Consider the following 21345-nt stretch of genomic DNA (forward strand, 5'->3'; position numbering starts at 1 on the left):
CTCATCGAGCCATTTTTTGAGTTCGTCGTAATTGGAGAAGTGCTGGTCAGCCAAGCAATGTCTGGAGAGTACAGCGGGTGGGGTAGGACTTCCCATTTCAACGTTTCTAGATATGTTTTAATGGGCTGTGCAACATGTGGACGAGCATTGTCATGTTGCAAAATAACTTTATCATGCCTTTGCTGGTATTGCGGCCGTTTTTTCTTGAGTTCGTGGCTCAAACGCATCATTTGACGTCGGTAGAGTTTGCCCGTGACCGTTTCGTTCAGTTTTAGCAGCTCATAGTATACCACACGCAGCTGGTCCCACCATATACGCAGCATGATCTTGAATGAATATTCGCTTTGGCCGTCGATGATGAGGCATGGCCGGGGTATCCCCACGTTGCCCGACGCTTGGGATTATCGTAATGGATCCACTTTTCATCGCCAGTAACTATTCGATGCAGAAAACCCTTCCTTTCTTGTCGTTGGAGCAGATGTTCGCACGTGAAAAAACGGCGTTCGACGTTTCTTGGCTTCAGTTCACACGGAACCCAACTTCCGACCTTTCGGATCATTCCCGTTGCTTTTAAACGGTTGGAAATGGCTTGCTGAGTGACTCCAAGTGTTTTTCCAAGTTCTTCTTCCGTTTGCGATGGATCTTGGTCGAGCAATGCCTCTGATTCTTCATCTTCAAAAATTGTTGGCCGTCCGGCGCGCTCTTCGTCTTCCAAGTCAAAAATGCCACTTTTAAACCGTCCAAACCACCTCTGACACGTTCGTTCAGATAGAGCATGGTCACCATAAACTTCCACCAAAATACGATGACTTTCTGTTGCTTTTTTCTTCATATTGAAATAATGAAGTAGAACTCCCCGCAAAAACACATTATTTGGTACAAAATTGGCCATTTTCGTTGATGAAAAAAGTATTGTTGTTTACACTTCAATTAAATAATTTATACTGACGTTTGTGCCTATTGACAGTAGCTTTCCGATGAATGTTTGGAAATGTGGATCAATGGAGTAAAAAACAAGCTACGCCATCTATTGTGAAAACCGACAGAACTTATTTGTAGGCCTAATAGATTGGTTTCCTTTGCCGTAGACAGAAAAAGCAATAGCGATGCTACGAATACACCATCAAGGTTTTGTAGGCTAATTGATTAGTAAATAATTTATCCACCACTTATGATCATAAGTTAAATAAGAAGCTTGGGTACAAATTAATACTCAGAATAGATTATAAAAAGCACTGAAGAGGAGATTAATTTCCCAAAAGATGGATATTTGGAGAATGATTAAAAAAAATGTCGTGTCTGCCCTTCAAATAATAAAAAACTCTTGATGACATCTGCTTGCTGCCTCACCGAGTCATCCCAAATGGCTCTGGATTCAAAGAAAAAAAACCAACGTCATCAGATTGAAGAAAACCGCCAGTAAGATTACATTTCCTAACCTGACAGGTAATCATACCTTACTAATATACACAGAGCAACAAGAGCGCCCAACAATTTTTATATTTAGGTAGCGTTGTTTCCGCGAAAGATAGCATGCTCGACATACTAGCAGCCCTAAATTCGCTTTTCCTGTTTGTCAAAAATATGGAACTACAACTATTCCACCATCAACATCAAGTTGTAGCTAGTCCACGCAAAATGTTCTCTGTGCTGCTGTATGAGAGTAGGACATGGAAGGTTACCGCCTCTACTACTCGGAAGTTTCAGCCGGGGTGACATGGTCTAGCATAAGAACAAATGAAGAACTTCGCCGGCGTACGGCCCAAATACTCGTGAACGTGTTAAAACCATAAAAAGGGGAAATGACAGTGGATAGATCATATAGTGAGAAAGCGTGAAAACTCTATTGTGGGCCGCCCTAACACTACATGGTGAAGAATAGCGGAAGGGGGCCAAGCTTCTCGGAAAAGCGTGGAGAAAGTGCCAGGACTGAGCGGCGCTTAGGTATGATTGCCGCGCTATGTCCCACATAGTAGTTTATGGCATATACATATATAAATTGCATATTAAATTGCAGAACACGAAAACCACGTTCAAGACCAGGAGTATAATCACAGTTGAAAAATTCGCGACCATCGTTTAAAATTTTCGAAAACAGCCGAAAAAGTCTGGTTACCTTCAAGATTTTTGCATCTCGGCTAAAAGCATGAACATGGCTAGCACATATGAGGAAGCCACCAGCGCATAAATGATCGATTTGCAGTACGAGGTAGTGGCGGAAACAAAAATACAGCAGTAATATCCGAGAAGCCGTAAATGGAATGGCAACTTTTTAAATCCTTTAATCAGGGCCTATTGGAGAGTAAGTCTGGTGCCAGCCGTCGCAGTAATTTTAGCTGTCACAGCATATATTGAAATTGCTGCGGTTGAAACGTTTGTAGTTGAATTTGTGCTTCATGCACCAAGATGCAACAGGGTCCAGTCGCCCAAAGGAGTGGTTGTTGAGTGGATATCACAATAATTTTTCGCTGCAAGTCGCCAATATTTGGTATCTACGCGACCTAAAAGTAGCACCAGTCGATATTTCAAATGAGTAAAACAGGTAAGAAAAAAATGATAGAATGAGCTTTGATAAAGGAAATTATTGAGCGACACCCTCTTACCCATGCCTATCTGGTTTTATCTCTTTGAGTGTTTTATGGGGATGGACACTTGTTTCGACAAACTTGCGTTCCCTCCCCTTGGGAGCAGATAGAAGGGGAGAGTAGAGATCATGAAGATAGTGTTTGACTTGATGGGAAATTAATCTTTCCAAAAACAGAAATTCAGGAAGCATTCAACACAACATAATTGTGATGTTATAAATTCTATCTTTTGTATTGCTGCAAAATTTCATACATAGGCGAACAGATGTAAACGTGATTGGGAAGAATACGAAGATTTTGGAATTCGCAGTGAAGAAATATTTCGCATATTCATTTCATTTCGCTATGCTTTATCCAAAAAAAAACCTGCAAGGACATTAAAGAGGGGGTAAGGTTTTCAGCGTGAACAAATGCACTTTTCTTACGAATTTTTGAATTACTCTCTTGAAATCGTTTGGACCATCATTAACTATTTTTTTAAGAATTTTCTGTAAAATTTTGATTCAAGAATATTCACAAACAAGCCGGTGACAGGCTTTTCCCAGAGAGCCTTTGGAAAAAGACGATTTGCCCAGGTCAAAGATTTCAGATTTCTTTTTCTTCCTTTTCAAAATTTTTGGCGGCCTATTCATGTGAAAAGTGCTATTTTTCACGAAAAATTCCGCCATTTTGTAATTAAAAACGCCCCAAAATAAAAAACAAAATGTAAAACTCAAGTAGTATTTTATATACGAAATGTGTGTATCAAATTTGAAATGAATCGGTTTGGTAGTTTTAAAATGGCAGTGAACACGGACTTTGAAAAAGTTGTTTTGAGAAAAACGCCTTTAAAGTTTTAAAAGCTTAGAACTACAATTCGAAGGAGTGGAAACTAACTGCTCGATAACTTTGAGAATTTGGTTCGGATCAAGTTGAAATTTCGGAAATATATTCTTGAAATGTTTAACTGCAAGAAAAAAAATCAGAATGGATTTTCTGAAAGTGCAAATTCTTACCCCTCCCTTACCTACCCCATAAATAATACTAAAACCTATGTTTTGGTATTTTTTTTTATCCATAATCTGGGCTAAAAGTTTCAAAAATGCAATTCTTCTGAAGTGAGAGAGTGTAGTTATTTTTAAATATTCGTCATTGTTGTCTTGCCTATTGCATTAAGATATTTCCTTTGTTGGGGCGTTAACCTCATAAGCTTTGTCACGACCCTAGATATTTGAGTTCATGGCATCACCACCTTCACGTATAACAGTCAATCGACCCTTCTATTCCTTTCTTTTGTTTTTTTTTGTTCCGCTGCACGACAGGGTAAAAACACAAAAAGGGGGTTAAAATCATTTTTTTCTTAATCTTTTTTTTAAAGTTATTAAGTTGTAAATACAATAGAATTCCAATAATTTATATGATGGAGGGACTGATGGTTCCGAATTATCGGGAATACAAACGTCCACCACTGGGCACTACAGCGTTTATGATTTATTTCTCTTTAATAGAAAGGTTGACTTTTATTTGAGGGTTGGTGATGTGTCACAATGGTAATGAGAGTAAAACTGAATTGTAGAAAGAAAAAAAAAATCTAAAACGGAATCTGAATACTTTTTTTTCACCATTTAAAGTTTGTACGAACTAGCCGGAAAAATCAATTTACTTGTCCCCTGTCTTTCTTCTTAAAATGGTATATTTTCTAGTTTCCTCTGTCCTGGATCACTTATTCCCCTTGTCATTTCCAGGATCATCACTTATCAAACAAAAATAATTTTTTTTTTCTTCCAGATTTATTTACTCAAATTCATTCAAATAATATTCAGAATCAGAATATTATTCTTTTAATAATAGTCTGATTCTTCTTCCGCAAATTGCTCTACATGAAAACTTTTAACTTCTTTACTATTTGGCAATGTGATGTACCTTCGCCATGCAGTCAATTAGATGCGCGCTATGAAAATTAAGTCGATGCTTGTGATGTGGTAAAATCCCTTAGGCGGCATAGGAATTTCCCACATTGGCCAGAGAGCATGAACATAGGAATTGAACACTTAGAGTAATTGAAAGATTTCGGTGTGCTGAAAATTAAGAAAATTAAATTGGGAAGAAAAAGAAAAGGCATTTCATCTTGGTTGCATCCACTCGGCTACCCCGAAACGGAAATACTCTCCTCAAAGTGAAATAGTAATCTCCCGCCCAAGGTCAACGGGAATGAAGCGCATCTAGATGTTAATCAGGAACATTTACAATGAGTTCAAGAATTTATCACTAAGCAAAATTACACCCTCTTCCCTCTAAAATTACAGACGCACCGTCGGATCCACAAAAATTTGTTACACATTACAATTTAGTTTTTTATGTTTAACCCATAACACCATTTTTTTAGGAATTAATAAATTTTTTCCCATTTTTTTATGTATTTACTACATAGCGAACCGGGTAAGCTTCGGCACATCAACCCAAAAGAAGAAAAACCCTTATAGGGGTGGCCAAGATGTCGGTCTCTCATCCAGCGGGATGGTCCTTTTTAGTTTCTTAGAAGTTAGAAGTTTAGGAGTTTCTTTCAAAGAGTGCGCTGTCAATGAAGAGGCTAGGAAAGTTGCAATCGCTTGTTCAAACATGGTGAGGTTAGAACCCATTCCGAGGTATTCTGAACACGCGCCCGCCATGCTCCCGAATCCACCATTAGGGTACCCTCTTGAAACCGACTTAGTTTCTAAGAAAAGTCTTTTCTGAACCGGGAATTTACATTGGGACACGGTGCGGATTTTCTTCCGATTAGCGAGCCAACCCGGTTACAGTGACATTTTGTCGAATAGTACTTTGTAACATTACAAATCTAAAAATAAATGTAGTTTTTGGCGGCTGGGGGTTATGAGAAATAAATGTAGTTTTTGGCGGCTGGGGGTTATGAGAAGTGAAATGATGGTACAAATTTTCGAAAAAAAATCTTGTTTTTTGCATGTACCATAAGTTCATAACTGCAAACTCCCGTGAGCTCAGACCCAGCATATATGGGTAAATGCTCCTAAAAAATTACTATCGTTTGACACCATAATCGGTTGAATGTAGATTCACAGGCGCATTTAACCCCCCACCTAGAGAAAATAGGGCAACCTGTTTTTTACGTTAACTGTAGCTTGTCAACTGTTTTCTTCTTTTTTTTGTCAAGTGAGTAATCTTGCAATTAATTAAACATTAATATCGTTATTCCGTTTCCTAAATTTGTGTCACCGACGGGTTTTTGCAGTCGTGTTACTTTATTAAGCTCTCCCTTTCTTTTCGACTATAATGTGCGAATATTTTTTCATGTGAGTTTGTAATGTTCGCTTAGCGTTTGTGACTGTAAAAAATGCCACTCGATGCCACTGATGCAGTTAGAGCTTTAGCTGACGCTAAGTACAGCCAACGTCACTTCACTCTTACACTCTGTGTACCTCGTACTACGGCACGGGATGCCATCAGACGATTTCGGATTTCAAGGCCGAAATCAATGCACTTCAGTTCGAGATGACCGCTTCGTTGTCAGAAACGTGTTGAGAAATAGTTTTCATACCGCTTCTGAAGGTCGAATGTGGCATGTGGAGATGAGAAATGTTTTTTTTTTCGCCCAGCTAGCGCTCCACAACTGCTCCCTTAACTCCGTGAAACTAGACTTTTGCGCTAGAATATGCTAACTGGACTGTGGAAGAATGGAAGAACTCCCTGTTCTCGGATGAAAGCAGAAGAGCCTTAAGAGATTCAGCATGTCTACAGGTGCCAAAATGGAACGTTCGCTTCATGCGCTATATCCGTAGCAGTAGGCTACCAGGGAGGCTTCATAATTGTTTGGGAAGGTATCCCTTACGAAGCTCGTACAAATTTTTTGTGTTGGATCGCTCAAATATACGTGGAGAATGTTCTTCAAGAGCACGTCATACTTTCCGCACCATTCATGGTGACGACTTTAGATTTATGAATGACACCGCTCGTTGTCATACCGCAATATCGGACACTGAGAACCTTAATGAGGTCGGGATTCACGCAGTCCCGATCTAAACCCAATTGAACACATTTGGAACAACCTCAAAAGACGTATAGGAGCAAAAGTACCACCCCCTAGTCAAGAATACTGTGTTAGTGGAATGACATTATAACCCCCAATCGCATAGCTAACATATCGTGAAAGGATTGCCAAATCAGCTTCAAGAAATCACAAGGGCCATTAATTAATTCTAAATTTTTTTTAATTGGAAAACTTTTTTTCAAAGTTTATTTTTTTAATATATAATTTTCATGGAAGATATCCACAAAATCGATTTCTAATAAGCATCCTTTTTTGCAAGACATGTTTTTTTATTACCTCAAAAATAGCTTTCAACGTACCTTTCATAAATTATCTTTTACATTTGAGGATTACTGTTTTTAAGGTTTTGTGTAAAACAAAACCTTATTAAAATCGATTCAATGTCTGTCTGTCTGTCACACGCATTTTTCTACAAAACGGCTAAACCGATCCGAACGAAATTTGGTGGACAGATGGGAACTATGAAATCCCACGCATACAGCGAGTGGCATAAATTTAGGTAGAGTTTAAAGGGGGCTCCCCATACATGCAAAAGGGGGATTCAAAATTTTTTTCACCGGATATAGTTGTGTAGGGTATCAAATGAAAGGTCTCGATTTGTACTTTCCGAAACTTAGTTTTGGCATAAATTGCGAAGTGCGTGAGTAAGGAGTCAAAATGTACGCACTTGAAGTGAGACAGGACTCATTTTCGGAAACTACCTAACCTAAAAATCCGAAAAAAATCAGGGTGGTGCGCCTAGATGAAATCTAGGCCTCAAAATATGTCCCATTCCGATATCTGCTCAAATAAACTTACTAATAGTATATTACTACTTTTTAGAAATTTACTGAAAAATCCCCCTTAAATTCATCCTAGGACTTCCGAATTTTGTACCAGCATAGGGGACAATATTTTGTATATATGTGCTAAATTTCATGGAAATCAGGCAATTAACGCGTTAACGTTATAGCAGTTCAAACTTAGCAATTTCGCGCGAGTTTACTGCTTCCAAAGTCATGCAAATCATTCGCGTGGAATATTAATGTCATATTTATGAAGAATCTACTTATCTGCAGCCCTTTTTAAGGTTTTGTGTAAAACACTTATGTGAAATCTAATTTTCGAGAGACGTCCCATTCCGGTATCTGCTCAAAAAATTTACTAATAGTATATTACCAACTTATAGAAATAGACTAAAAAACTCCCCTTAAGTTCATCCTAAGTGCACCGACATAGAGGACAGCCTCGTGCATACACATGCCAGGTTTCATGAAAATCCAACTATTCACAGTGGTGCATCTCTACGAAATCTAGGCCTCAAAATATATCCGGTTCCAATATCTGCACAAATAAAGTTAATAATAGTGTATTTCCACATTTTAGAAATTTACCCGACACCCCCCTTATGTTCATCGCAGAAGTACAAAATTTAGCATGCATATAATGAAGAACATAGTGCACAGTTTGGTCAAGTTTGAAGTCCAATGAAATCCAATTATCACTAACAAAGTTATAGGGGGTAAAACTTTACCATTTTTGGTGAATTTCGTGCACTCTACAACTCGCATGACGTCATCATCACATATCATTTCGTCAATACCACAACGAAATGAGTCTTTATGGATGGGGTCGCAAAGAATTATTTTGTTTTAGTTTTCTAATCATTTGTATGTGAATATCAATTACTCTAACCAGACATGTGTGTATGTAGGTATATATTATAGTATATGCGTGCTAATGAACTTTGCGGGTAGTACCTAATTCAGATAGATATAAGAAGTAAATCGGAAATATGGGTACGATCAATTGATATACGTGCATATATATGTACAGTATTCGGAAATAGGCAGTTTGTTTGTTTAGGGTGAGCGTAATGTTTACGTATGTCTGGTAGTTTGGAAAAATATAAAGGATTATGTTGGATTTGTAGCTATAGACGGATAGAGAAATGTGCTTTAAAATTTCTTACATAAGATGGACACAAAACCTTCATACCCGAAGCGCGAGCTTCCGGTATTCCGACTTGTTTATATTTGATGTTGGTCAAATTGTTTTTATTCGCTAATAATATTAAACTGAGAGCGTGAAGCGCATGAGGTTGATCATTATCAACACAGGGCTTTCCATCAAATGATTTATTTAAATCGCTTTCTAGAAAATAGAGGGCAATGGAATTTTTAGCTATATTACACGGAGCTGTCGTGCACTCGTCGCTCCTCACATCTTTTTCTTTTTCTTCAGCCTTCAGTTCACAAGCGGGGTCGGCTAGTGATGATCGGTTTCGTCATTTTATTTTATCAAATGCCTCATCAGGATGTAATCGCGAGACCTTTAAATCCCCATCCAGCGTATCAAGCCACCATTGTTTTGGCCGGCTTTTTGGTTGCTTACCATTGCTTTCAATGTTCTGATCAATACTGGTTGTTGAATTCTCGTTCGCGTGAATTACGTGACCACACCATCGAAAATGCCTCTCTTGCAGTTTTTCGACGATCGATGCAAACCCATATCGATCGCGGATATTCTCATTTCAGACGTAATCAAAACGTGTCACGCCACCAGTGCAATGCAACATCTTCGTCCCCATTACCGCAAGACGCCGTTCATTGTCCTTTATAGTCGGCCAACACTCAGAACTAAAGAGAGTGGCAGACGGACGACATTGCAGTAAATTTTAGATTTGGGACGTGCGCTGACACGCCGATCACAAAAAACACCAGTTGGGGAATGCCACTTCATCCAGGTTGCATTAATGCGTGAAACAATTTCATTACGCAGTTTTCCATTGGCTGATAGCGTTGACTCGAGATATTTAAATCGCTCAGTTCTGGCAATGGCAGTAACTTGCCCAGAACTGAACGATTTCAATATCTCGGGTCAATGCTATAAGCCAATGGGGAACTACGTTATGCTCCTCACATAGGGAAACACAAAACCTTTTATACCTGAAGCGTCAAGCTTCCGGTTTCCCGACTTGTTTAATGATTAATTCCCCATGCTCAAAAGTTTGCGGGTTCATAGTACTAAGGCATCTCTTTAGCCTCCTAAAATATTTTTATGGTAGGTCCTTGTTTCAGGATTTGGTGACCGTGAAAATTTACTGATAGAAAAATAAATTTTTCCATCTCCTGTGAAAGGAGAATCACAAGTTTTCATGAATTTTCAATAAAAGAAGGAAGGCCTGTTGTGCCGGACGGAACCACCAGTTTAAAATATTTTTTTAAAAATTCACTAATTAGGTAAAAGTAATTGACCGGAATTTTTTAGAAGGAAAATCACTAGGATTTGTGCAAAATTTAGTGATCCAACAATAAAACTCACTGCATTATTGCTTGAACATATGAATGGTCTGGTTCCAAGGACACATGTTCTAAAATTGTCAAAAGTGAGTTAAGAATGGTACTGGATAGTCCACTTTAAACATCGAATGGTTTAACAAATTTTGCCGTACGGCTCTCCTTCAGGGTGAAATTGGGTCTTAAAGTCGACCTTAGAATTCACAGTCACATGATCTTGGCAATCAGTTTATCGCGTTTCCTGGAAAAAGACGTTTTTGGAACTAAACCCCCTATCTTATACTTCAGCTCACAGGAATTTACCATTATGAAGTTACATGCAAAAAACACTATTTTTTCCAAACTTTTTATTTCACCCCTTATAACGCCCTAGTCGCCTAAAAACCACATACATTTCCATAACCAGCACACTTTACTTAACATTTGTAGAACTCTTCTATTCATGGGGGTCTCAGTAGTGTAGTGTAGTTTTTACACTCAAATCTTTAGTAGACCTATTGTACTGCTCCCCTTTTTAGATAATCACAAACGTTTATGAACAGGACTGAGAATCGAACCCGGGACAGGAAATCAAGGTCGCAAAAAAGACGCCTTAATCACTTCGATAATGTCACTATTGTACTTTTGTGATGACCATCATTCTACATGGCTCGGAGTCTCGCAGATACGATCTTGTTAACACGGATTCCTATGGTGTAAAAGGAAAGTTTGCGAATGTCATAAAGAAAAGAGCTGAACTTTCTAATAAAATTATGGAAAATTCTACAAGCGCTCCAGTAGCACTCGAAGGGGTTTATAAACTTTGAGAAATTTAGCAACATTAGAAATGCGTAGCACTGCAGCAAGTCCAATTTCAATAGTACTTTCTTCAGCTATTTTTTTTTCTGAATTTTTTTTAGCTGTTACAATTCCGTCGCTTCCTTATCACCATACGTAGAAGAAAGCTCAAGTTAACTATCACAGTTCGAATCCAGGAAAGTTCCCAAGTTCATACACGTTGAAGTGGCTTTCTATTTACAAATTTTCCACGCAAAGATAAGATGAAGAAATTATGAGAACTTGTTGCGTATTCACTTCAACCGATTCTTGGTTATCTTTATGACGTGCACATTTGAAGTCGCTTAGCAGAAAGCCCACAACAAACGGCCACTTCTTGACAATGGACTTATCATTTTCTGTGCATCTTTCGTTCGAGCAATTCCGAGATAAGATTATATTCTCTGCTACTTTCGAGCACTGCTTATCAGTCGCACTTTCATAAATTGCTTAGATAAACACAAACATTATTGGGTTGGTCACTAGAGGCCACAAGTATGGGCCAACGACGCGCTAAAAATAGCCACTCGTCCCACTATCGTTTACTATTCACTCTCCCCGGCACAATGCGTGTGGCTTCCGTCCAATTTCGTCGAAAAATATTCCGCTGGTTGTCGAGGAAATTCCACAGTCGACGAAGAAGCGAAGAAGCCGTCTCCACTCTGCAATTCAAATACTTTGCGAATTTGCCTATCGACCGTTTTTCGATAGCTTCAAGGTCGCCAAGATAAAGAAAGCAACTCACTCGCCGCCGTCACGGTCAAAGCTATTGAACCTCTTGTCTGCGCTGAGGGAAAGGCAAATGGGACTTGGCCAACAACAAAGGCAGGACGAGGACGATGAACGAGAGGATTGAGGACAATGGAAGGGCACAAACGCGCAGGACGCAGTTGAGCTCGGGGAAGGAAAATAACCCAACACCCGGTCTAAGCCTAGTCATGTAGACTTCCTGCAGCCTCTGGCCTCAATGAGTTGATGGATGGCTTCGTAAATTATAACACACTCCGGGTAGCTCACAGTGGGTGTATGAATTTTTGACTGGTTTTCAGGCCAGAAATCGGTTTTGGTCTGGATTTCAGTGAAGAACATCGTCAACTTCGCGCTTCTTCATAGAAAGTATAGCAAATTTAAGATGATCTTGCGCGCAGGCCAACAATGGGTTTGCAGCTATCTCTTGGGATCAATCCTAATCATAATTTTTGTGTAAAACAAAATCTTATTAAATTCGGTTTATTCTCTATCTATTCGTCACATGCGTTTTGTTGGAGTGTATTATGGAAACTACAAAATCCATCATACAGTGAATGGTACGATTTGGTGTTGAATTTTAAGTTCTCTTTCTACATACAAAAAAGGGGTGCCTTTTTCAAAGAAATTTAGACAAATTCAAATAAAAGGTCTTTAGTAGCACTTTCTGAAATAGGTCTTACGTTTCAAATCTGTGCCCTAAAAGTACAGACAGGAGCGATTCGAAGAAACTACCCAACTGAAAAAGCATGGTAATGTCCTAGATATGACAGGTCTCGAAGTACATTCCATCACAATATCTGTTCAAATAAAACTGTTAAGTGTATATTACTACATTTTGGAAATGTACCACCAATCCCCCGTTGACGTAGACCTAGAAGCACATAATTGTGTAGCAACACAAAACACAATATAGGACACAGGACTAGAACGTTAATTCATAATTTTAAGCTTCTATAACTTCGTTGTCAAACTTTCGAAAATTACTTACAATTGTATTTCTGAGATGAGTCAAATGGGAGTTTTCGGATAAGTTTCTAAAAGATGGTAATATGCTGTTATTCACTTTATTTAAGCAGATATAGGAATGGGATGTATTTCGAGGCCTATTCTTCATATGGATGCACCATTGTGATTTTTTTCGATTTTTCATTTGGATAGGTTCTGAGAACAAGACCTGTTACACTTTTTTTGGGTACTCAGTCCCCTATGTTTCACCCAATATCAAAAATATCATCAGCTTCGAAAAGTGCTAATCGAACCCTTTTATTTGATACCCCACATGACCGTCTGTGAGAAAAAAATTGCATCTCCCTTTCACATGTATGGGGGGAGCCCCTCCCCCATCCGTAAAGGGACTCACAGACCACATGTTGTCACCAAATTTCGTGACAATTGAGATTTTGAGTTGCAGTAAATTTACGTGGAAGGGACAACTGAGTTGTAACTTTGTCAATAATAGCACGATTTTCACCAAACCCGAGGATACCATAGCCTATATTACTGCAATTTTGTTTGGCTCTAGGATAAATTTATGGAGGGTTTCTAGCCAATTTCTTAAATTTCCCAAAAACGTAGGGTGGAATTGGGCCTGGAACATTCTTGGAGGTCGAGTTTTCAACCAAATTTGATTAATTGTGCAATTTCAGGCCTGGATCTTCTCCCATATAACCCTCTCTTGAAGTATTATATAAAAGTTTGGTCATTCCAACAAAAAGTACAACAGCTTCACATTCAGAGATGATTCCATCAACAGGTATGTGTATATATATGTTGACAGACGCAACAGCGGTCTTTAAATTTCACAACAACAGGGACATAAATGACATAGTCAAATCTTTGGAATTCTATTTAGAAAGAAGTAGAGTAATAGCTAATGAGGTGTAGAATTCCCGCAAAAGGGAAACAAAAGCTATCACGTTGCGTTTTCTTTGAATAAAAAAAAAATGCTCACCCATTTCAATAAATAAGATATATTGCATACAAGTACTACAAAGTGATGATATCACAGATTTTGACTCCCATCTTGATCGGCGTATCAGTTAAAACAAGCCAGAAAGCGAAAGCTCGACGCTTCAGATTTGAAAAATTTTGTGGAAGCCATATATGAGAATATTTCGTTATTTCACGATTTATACGTAGCTAATAGGCCATAGTTTATATTAATTTAATATGGCAGACTATTCACTTTAGTATGATACTGTGCAAAGTGCATGAAGGTCCTCGAGGTTTAACGTCTGTATCTGCCCTGTAGGTTCAATCTCACGAGCTTCTTTAGGCCCGGAATCGCGATCACAATCAGAGCTCCATCGTGATTAGTACAAAGGATGCCTGCCGTACCCCTGCTGCAATTAAGAGGTACGGCATCTGCGTTGTAAGTGCAATTCCAACTCGGCTCATCCTGCGATATGAACCAATATGAAACTCCCACATGGGAGCCAACCAAACATAATCGGGTCGAAAGGAGGAAATCTTCTGGAGTATATTCTGTCAAAGGGCCATTTGGTTGCCTCGTGGTACTAGATAAACTGCGAGGAAACTTCATGGCAAGAGTCACTTCAGGCGAATTCCTTGCAGAGTCGAGTCTGATGGGCATACAAACATACAGTAAACCGACTTCAATAAGGTTTTACACAAAAGATTAAAACGGTACGATCACGATGTCGCAATTTAACGAGGAATTTCAATAAAACGAGCCAAAGCAAGTCGAACACAACAACAAAAATTCGGTATCTCGCTTCTTTTTCGAGATATCGTAGGTTGAAATTTCTGAACGTCTAAAACCATAATCTACATCAGTTTTATTGATAGCTTCGTGTTAAATTTACCTAGTAGGGACATAAATATTGTTACAAAATTGAACACACGCTATTATTATTTCATGGCTTATGGAATATAACCCCGAAAGCATAACTCTACACCGGAAAGTTTAAATTGCTACAACTTTCACCATGAAATGGTCAGATAACGAGAAGCTCTATCTAAGCGTTAAACGAAAAAAAGTGATATTTTGAAAACGTTTCGCTCGCTCGGGATAAATCGCATAAAACTGGTTGAGGAGACCGAAGAAGTTAAGGTCAGCCGCTGGACAGGCCGTACGCGCACAGTCTAACGTCATCAAAACATGAAGAATTCTGGGAAATCCGCTCCGAAAACAGAAAATCATGCTCGCGGAGCCGAATGTCTCGCAAGAGCCCCTGAGTCCAATTTTTAAACAAGTTAAAGAATACCAGAAGTTGGAAGCTTCGGGTATGAAACTTTTGTGTTCATCTTGTGTGAACAGTTTTCCTTCGCCGTTCATATGAGTTCACTTTATATGATGATGACGTCATATACATCTTAGAGGGTGATAAATTCACGTGAAATACGCAATTTTGACAAACTTTCCAAAATTACATTCTGTTATTGCTCATAACTGTACCAAATTTTGTACCTTTAGGAAGAACTTCAGGGGGGGTTCGGGCAAATTTCTAAAATATGGCAAAATACTATTATTAACTTTCTTTGAGTAGTTATCGTTATGGGAGGTATTTTGAAACCTATATTCCGGATGGATACATCGTTGCGATTTTTTTCAGATTCACAGACCACACCTTCTCACCAAATTTCGTGGCAATTGGTTTAGGCGTTTCCGAGTGAATCAGGTATGACAGACAAATAGACAGATGAATATATAGACATCGTATCGATTCTAATGAGGTTTCGTTTCACACAAAATGTTAAAAAGACTTGGGGTTTGGTACTCTCGAAGCCATAACATTTGTTGATTGCAACTTTAAACAAAGAAATAGGATGGAGAAATACAAACATCTTTCGGTGAAGCACATTCACAGCTTGCACGGAAAAGGGTTATCATCCAGCTTCAGTTATGTTTTGGTGGGGTGGCGATTTTCCAATGGACGAGGTACGTGCGGCTATAGATGATTGGCCGATCCGACTTAAAACGTGCGTGAAGTCCACAGGCTCACATTTCGAATGAATATTTGGTTGTTGTATACCTTTCTGCAGGGAGGTGTTCCTCAAAAGCATTAAAAAAAAAGTGAAAAAGGTTCCACCTACTGTCGTAGAATCATAAATGCAGAAAAACGGAACGTCCTTCAGAGGGACTATCTGTCGCATCCAAGTACGTGAAGTCCTTGCAATTGCTATTTGCTTCTTCATCAAAGGGTAAGTTGCTGATGCATATAAGATATATATCTTATATCTTGGCACCACCATCGAGATTACACCGTACGTAGTCAAGGCACGTTAATTGATTACTACTTTACTATTGTCACCCACTGGTGGCAGGAGGATTTGTATTGTGACTGGATGTCGGATACTAGTCGACTGAGCAAATCAAGATAATAATCGCTAGCGAGTGTAACGCTGACCACATTGCCCCCTATAGTGTCGCACAGGCCTGCAGTGAACGCAAGTTTGTTGATTAATTAAAATCCCAAATATGCACCAATAACGCAAAACGATACGAAGGAATCGAACGAAAGTTTAACCTTTGTACTGTTCCTTTGCAACTACCCATAGTATCGATGAAATCCAGTCAATGTCATCAATGATTTGGGAAACCAAAAAAAAAATCGTTAAAAGCAACGAAATATGTTTCATCATTGGCGAAAATCGGGAATTTCAACAATCGTTATCTCAAAAACTAAGCAAGATACTGAAAAATTTTAATTTTTATTTATTTTTGTCTAATTTTGATTGGTTTTACATAATCCATGGTCAAATTGCGTCTTCACGAAATTAGTCTCACAAAAAATTAATAGTATCTAGTGGCTAATCAATTCGAATTCCCGCTTATCGCTAGACAAATATAAGCTGCTAATTAAAGCAATCTGGATCTAAGAAATCCAGTTATGAAACAACGGCTTAAATCCTTCCTATAATAGTGAATCCACCTTATTACATCAAGATCAGCAGTTTACATCTTGATATAATATTTTCAAATTTTGAATCGAAGCCGGTAATTTTAATAGCATATTGTCGGTCATGGGAAAGCCAAGAATAAAATACAAAACGAAGTCGTTAAAAAAAGTTCCAGTGAATTTTCACAACACATAGTTTTGGTAACGTTAATAAAAGCGGGACTTGTACCAAATTTTCCATTTCAGTGGTCTATGTTATAGTTCTTGTGCCCCTAAAATGAACTTAAGATGGTTTCATTCGAAACTGTTGCCTTTAGTTGCTCAAATTCTCTATTTGATGTTTGTTATTAATTTTATTGAATAAATGCTGGAACCGTGATATATTTTGAGTCTCATATACGAGCTACGTGATAGATTTTTCCACGTTTTTCGCTAAATTGGCAATGAAAGCCTTCTACACTTTATATTGTAAACATTTTTTTTTCTAACGCCCATATGAAACGTAGAAAATAATAGTTGATTTTTTTTAATTTCATACCCAACATACCCTTGATTTCTTGCCCTTCCCCATAGAAATTCAACGCATAATCAACCCCAGATTCAATCCCCAACCAATTTTTTGAAAACAAGTTGATTATATTATAAATTCATATAATATAGTATATTTTCCACTTTTTTCGATTTCTAATTGGAAAAAAATACGTTTCCATAAATATCTCCTAATTTATCAATCGCCAATTCGAATGATGGCAATAAAGTAACCAACTTCCTCCCTTCAAATTCAAACTCTTTCCCGCAAACCATGTGTCCTAACAATTTCGCTGAGGACTGTAGTTGGCTAACTAGATCGGCACTGAACAAAACGTGAAATACGACACACACACGCGCGCCGTGCCCGGCAAAAAACGCCACTTCTGGGAACCTGCTGTAAATTTATGGCTGCTGCATTGTTGCCACATTTCACTTGCGACTCTGTTGAGTGTGACAGCGCCGAGGCGCACGTCATCGTTTGCTTACAGAACCGAGTGCCCTGCACTGCACTTACATTGTCGTCACTGCGCTGACCTGCCCTCTGTCGGTTGAAGCGCCAACTGCGTTACACCAGGCTGGCAAACGGTAAACAAAGTGAACTCGTAGACGAGGACGTTTTCCGCTTACACACGCGAACGGGACGGCGTCGCACGAATTGTTCGAAGATTGCGGCTTTTGGCGCCAGATTTCGACTTGTAGCGCGGAACTCGCGGGAAATTTCGCGTTAAACGCACTGAGTTATCAACGAGCACTGAGCCCGGGGTGGACTTGAATGGAATTGACGAGGAAGACGGGCGCGTTCGCGGGCTGGAGTCGCCGAACGTCGTCGCAGATAACAGTCTCCGGGTGGACCTGGCCGGCGACTTGGTAGCTGAGCGCTGTGTTCACACGCGCCCACCAACACACGAGCTCGCATCAGCTGCGCGGCGGCTGATTTCGTTGGGTTCCCCGGCGGCGCCGCGCTCCTCCGCCCAGGTAGCTCCGCTGACATCGCGCTGTGAAGGTGATTCCTTTTATCTGCCTGCGTTAATCTTAGTCGGAATCGACGGGGACGGGGAGGGATTATCCCCACATTACGTAACTCCATGTGGACAGATAGCGTGCACGATGCAGACAGTCGGAGTGACGAGAAGAGTGAGAACATGCGTGGAAATTTGCCAAAGGTCAATTAACCCGTGGATGCGGGATGTCCTGGCGCGTTGCCGGCGAAGGTTTGCGGAAGGGCGGGAAGTGCGCATGGCCCGGGGAGCTGCTTGCAAAGGGAAAACAGCTGTTTGTTGACACACTGACCTAATACATAGGCGCTTAGGACAATGTTTGTGTACGGAACCCAGAACCTACGCGCGACGTCTGCTGGCTTGGCAGCCAGTCGCATACACAAGTAGACAGAATTATTTGATTAGAAACCGTCATATTAAAGGAGAATGTGTTTTTTTATTGTCAAAGTCAACAGCGGTGTAATGCACTTCATCGACACAGGTGTAGACACCAATTGGAATAGGGCGACTTCCGATATTGGGATAGGTTCCATTCTAATACATGAACTGATGCATGTGCACCAGATACACCGCGCAAATCAAATCATGACACAGGCACGAATGAACAATTAAGTCGTTTCCTAATCTTTCATTTATTAATTTATTGTAACGAAAACAGCGACCACAGTAGTTTCAAAATATGAATATGAACATTTTTGTGCGCTTAGCATGATTCCCGGAAATTCCTGCTACGGATTCTTTAATCACTAGGCGCAAATCATCTGTAGAAGCGGAGCGTAATTATCAAATTGCAAGGCTGGGGGGTAAAAATCTTATACTGAAATTACTCATCAGTCCGGCGTGAAGAGCAATATTGTAGCCAGTGTTATTCAACGGTGCAAAAATTAAGGTCCAGTTAGCAATTTACCGCGAACAGGACGAAAGTGTCAAATTATAAAACGAATTGTAGATGCGAATCCGAAGCTGAGGGCTCGGTAAGTCATGCCAATACTTGCGGAGAACCATGGACTAACAATTAATGGTGAAACGGTGCGAAAAATCGTTACATGTTTCGGATACAGCACATATAAAAAACAAGTCGGGAAACCGGAAGCTTCACGCTCCAGGTATAAAGGGTTTTGTGTTTCCCTATGTGAGGTGCATAACGTAGTTCTCCATTGGCTGATAGCATTGGCCCGAGATATTTAAGTCGCTCAGTTCTGGGCAGGTTACTGCCATTGCCAGAACTGAGCGATTTAAATATCTCGAGTCAATGCAATCAGCCAATGGAGAACTGCGTAATGAAATTGCTTCACGCATTAACGCAACCCTGATGAAGTGGCATTCCACAACTGGTGATCTTTATGATCGACGTACCAGCGCACATCTCAAATCTAAAATTTACTGCAATGTCGTCTCTCTATAGTTCTGAGTGTTGGCCGACTATAAAAGATAATGATGCACCGATCGTGGAAAAACTGCGGATGAGGTGTTTTCGATGGTGTGTTCACGTAATTCACACTAACGAGAATTCACTTACCAATATTGGTCTGAAAATCGAAGTCAATGGTAAGCAACCAAAAAGCCGACCAAACCAACGGTGGCTTGATACGCTGGATGGGAATTTAAAGGCCTCGCGATTGTATCTTGGTTAGACATTTGATAAAATAAAATGACGAACCGACCTCGCTTGTGAACGGGATAAAAGCTGAAGAAAAAGATGTGAAGAGCGACGAATGCATGACAGCTCCGTGTCACATAACTAAAAATTCCATTGCCCTCTAGTTTTTAGAAAGCGATTTAAATAAATCATTTGATGGAAACCTCTGTATTGATAATAGTGAACTTCATACGCTTCACACTCTGAGTTGAATATTATTAGTAAATGCCAAGAATGTAACATATCAAATACAAACAAGTCGGGAAACCGAAAGCTTGACGCTTCAGGTATGAAAGGTTTTGTTTATTTCTTTTATAAAGAGATTTGGGTGTGCATTTGTCCCATTAGCATGTAGCACGTAAAATATGCATATATTATGTGAAAATAGCCACTTTCAAATGATATTGACATTCATAGTCTGGAATTTGCAGAGGAGCGACAGCTTTGACTTAGTATTACTTTGTTAGTAAAAGTGCGATTTTCACCAAATTTGGCAGGATCATGCTCTATGCTGTAGCCTATATTGTTGCATTTTTGGGATTCTAGGGTGAACTTAAGGGGGGTTTTCCTGTCAATTACTAAAAATTATAGTAATGTACTATTATTAACTTTATTTGAACAGGTATCGATATGGAGGGTATTTCGGAGCCTAGGCACCATATAGTGGCAGCCCCCCGATTTTTTTCAGATTTTTCGCTTGGGTAGTTCCTGAGAATGGGTTCGTTAAAAAAATGACCACTTTCAACCCCCCGCACTCCCCAGCTTTTCAGCAAAAGTCAAAACTAATACCGGCTTCGAAAAGTACTAACCGAGACCTTTAATTTGATACCCCACATGACTATATTTGATGAAAAAAAAATTTACACCCCCCTTTTGCATGTATGGAGACCCCCCCTTAAATTCTTCATAAGAGGATATAACTCACTATATGCGTGAGCGTTCACAGTTCCCATCTTTCTACCAAATTTGGTGTCAATCGCTATAACCGTCTCCGAGAAAAATGCGTGTGACGGACAGACAGACAGACAGACAGTAAACCGATTTTAATAAGGTTTTGTTTTACAAACAAAACCTTAAAAAGGCTGGGGAGAATTAGATTCTTCTTGAATGGAATTTTAATATTTCACTCGAATGTCAATTATTCTCGTTAATTATGACGTCAGCATCTTATTTGTATGGCTTAGGATGCTGTTAATTCGTACGAAAGTAATAAGTTTGAACTGCTATAACTTTCGACACCAATAGTTGGATTTTCATGAAACTTGGCATGTGTATGCACGAGGCTTTCCTCTATGTCGGTGCATTTAGTGTACCTAGGATGAGCCTCGGGAGTTTTTAGTCAATTTCTAAAAGATGATAATATACTATTAGTAAATTTATTTGAGCAGATACCGGAATAGGACATCTCTCGAAGATTAGATTTCACATAAGTGTTTTACACAAAATCTTAAAAAGTGCTGCAGATAAGTAGATTCTTCATAAATGCGACTTTAATATTTCACGCGAATGTCAATTATTCTCGTTAATTATGACGTCAGCATCTTATTTCCGTGGCTTTGGAAGCAGTTAATTCGCGCGAAATTGCTAAGTTTGAACTGCTATAACTTTGGCGTTAAGCGCCAGAAATTTAGTACGTGTATACGAAATACTGCCCTCTATGCTGGTACAAAATTTGGAAGTCCTAGGATAAATTTAAGGGGGGTTTTTCAGAAAATTTCTAAAAGTTAGTAATATACTATTAGTAAGTTTATTTGAGCAGATATCGGAATAGGACATATTTTGGCGCCTAAATTTCATTTAAGCGCAACACCCTGATTTTTTTTGGATTTTCAGGTTGGGTA

At 39.3% G+C, this 21345-nt stretch overlaps 1 protein-coding gene across 3 annotated transcripts in view; it reads right to left on the bottom strand.

Annotated features, from left to right (window-relative positions):
• Positions 1-17842, bottom strand: part of LOC119646869 (D-2-hydroxyglutarate dehydrogenase, mitochondrial) — a 152131-nt gene extending 134289 nt beyond the window's left edge. Inside the window, exon 1 of one of the 3 annotated variants that reach the window (XM_038047494.1) lies at positions 17382-17841. The gene's annotated coding sequence lies outside the window, so the exon portion shown is untranslated. Of the gene's footprint in view, positions 1-17381 lie in introns of all 3 variants that reach the window. The other 2 variants (XM_038047493.1, XM_038047496.1) reach the window with 2 other exon arrangements.
• Between the last annotated feature and the right edge of the window lie 3503 nt (positions 17843-21345).

This window comes from Hermetia illucens, chromosome 1 (assembly GCF_905115235.1).
Source record: "Hermetia illucens chromosome 1, iHerIll2.2.curated.20191125, whole genome shotgun sequence".
Classification (NCBI taxonomy): domain Eukaryota; kingdom Metazoa; phylum Arthropoda; class Insecta; order Diptera; family Stratiomyidae; genus Hermetia; species Hermetia illucens.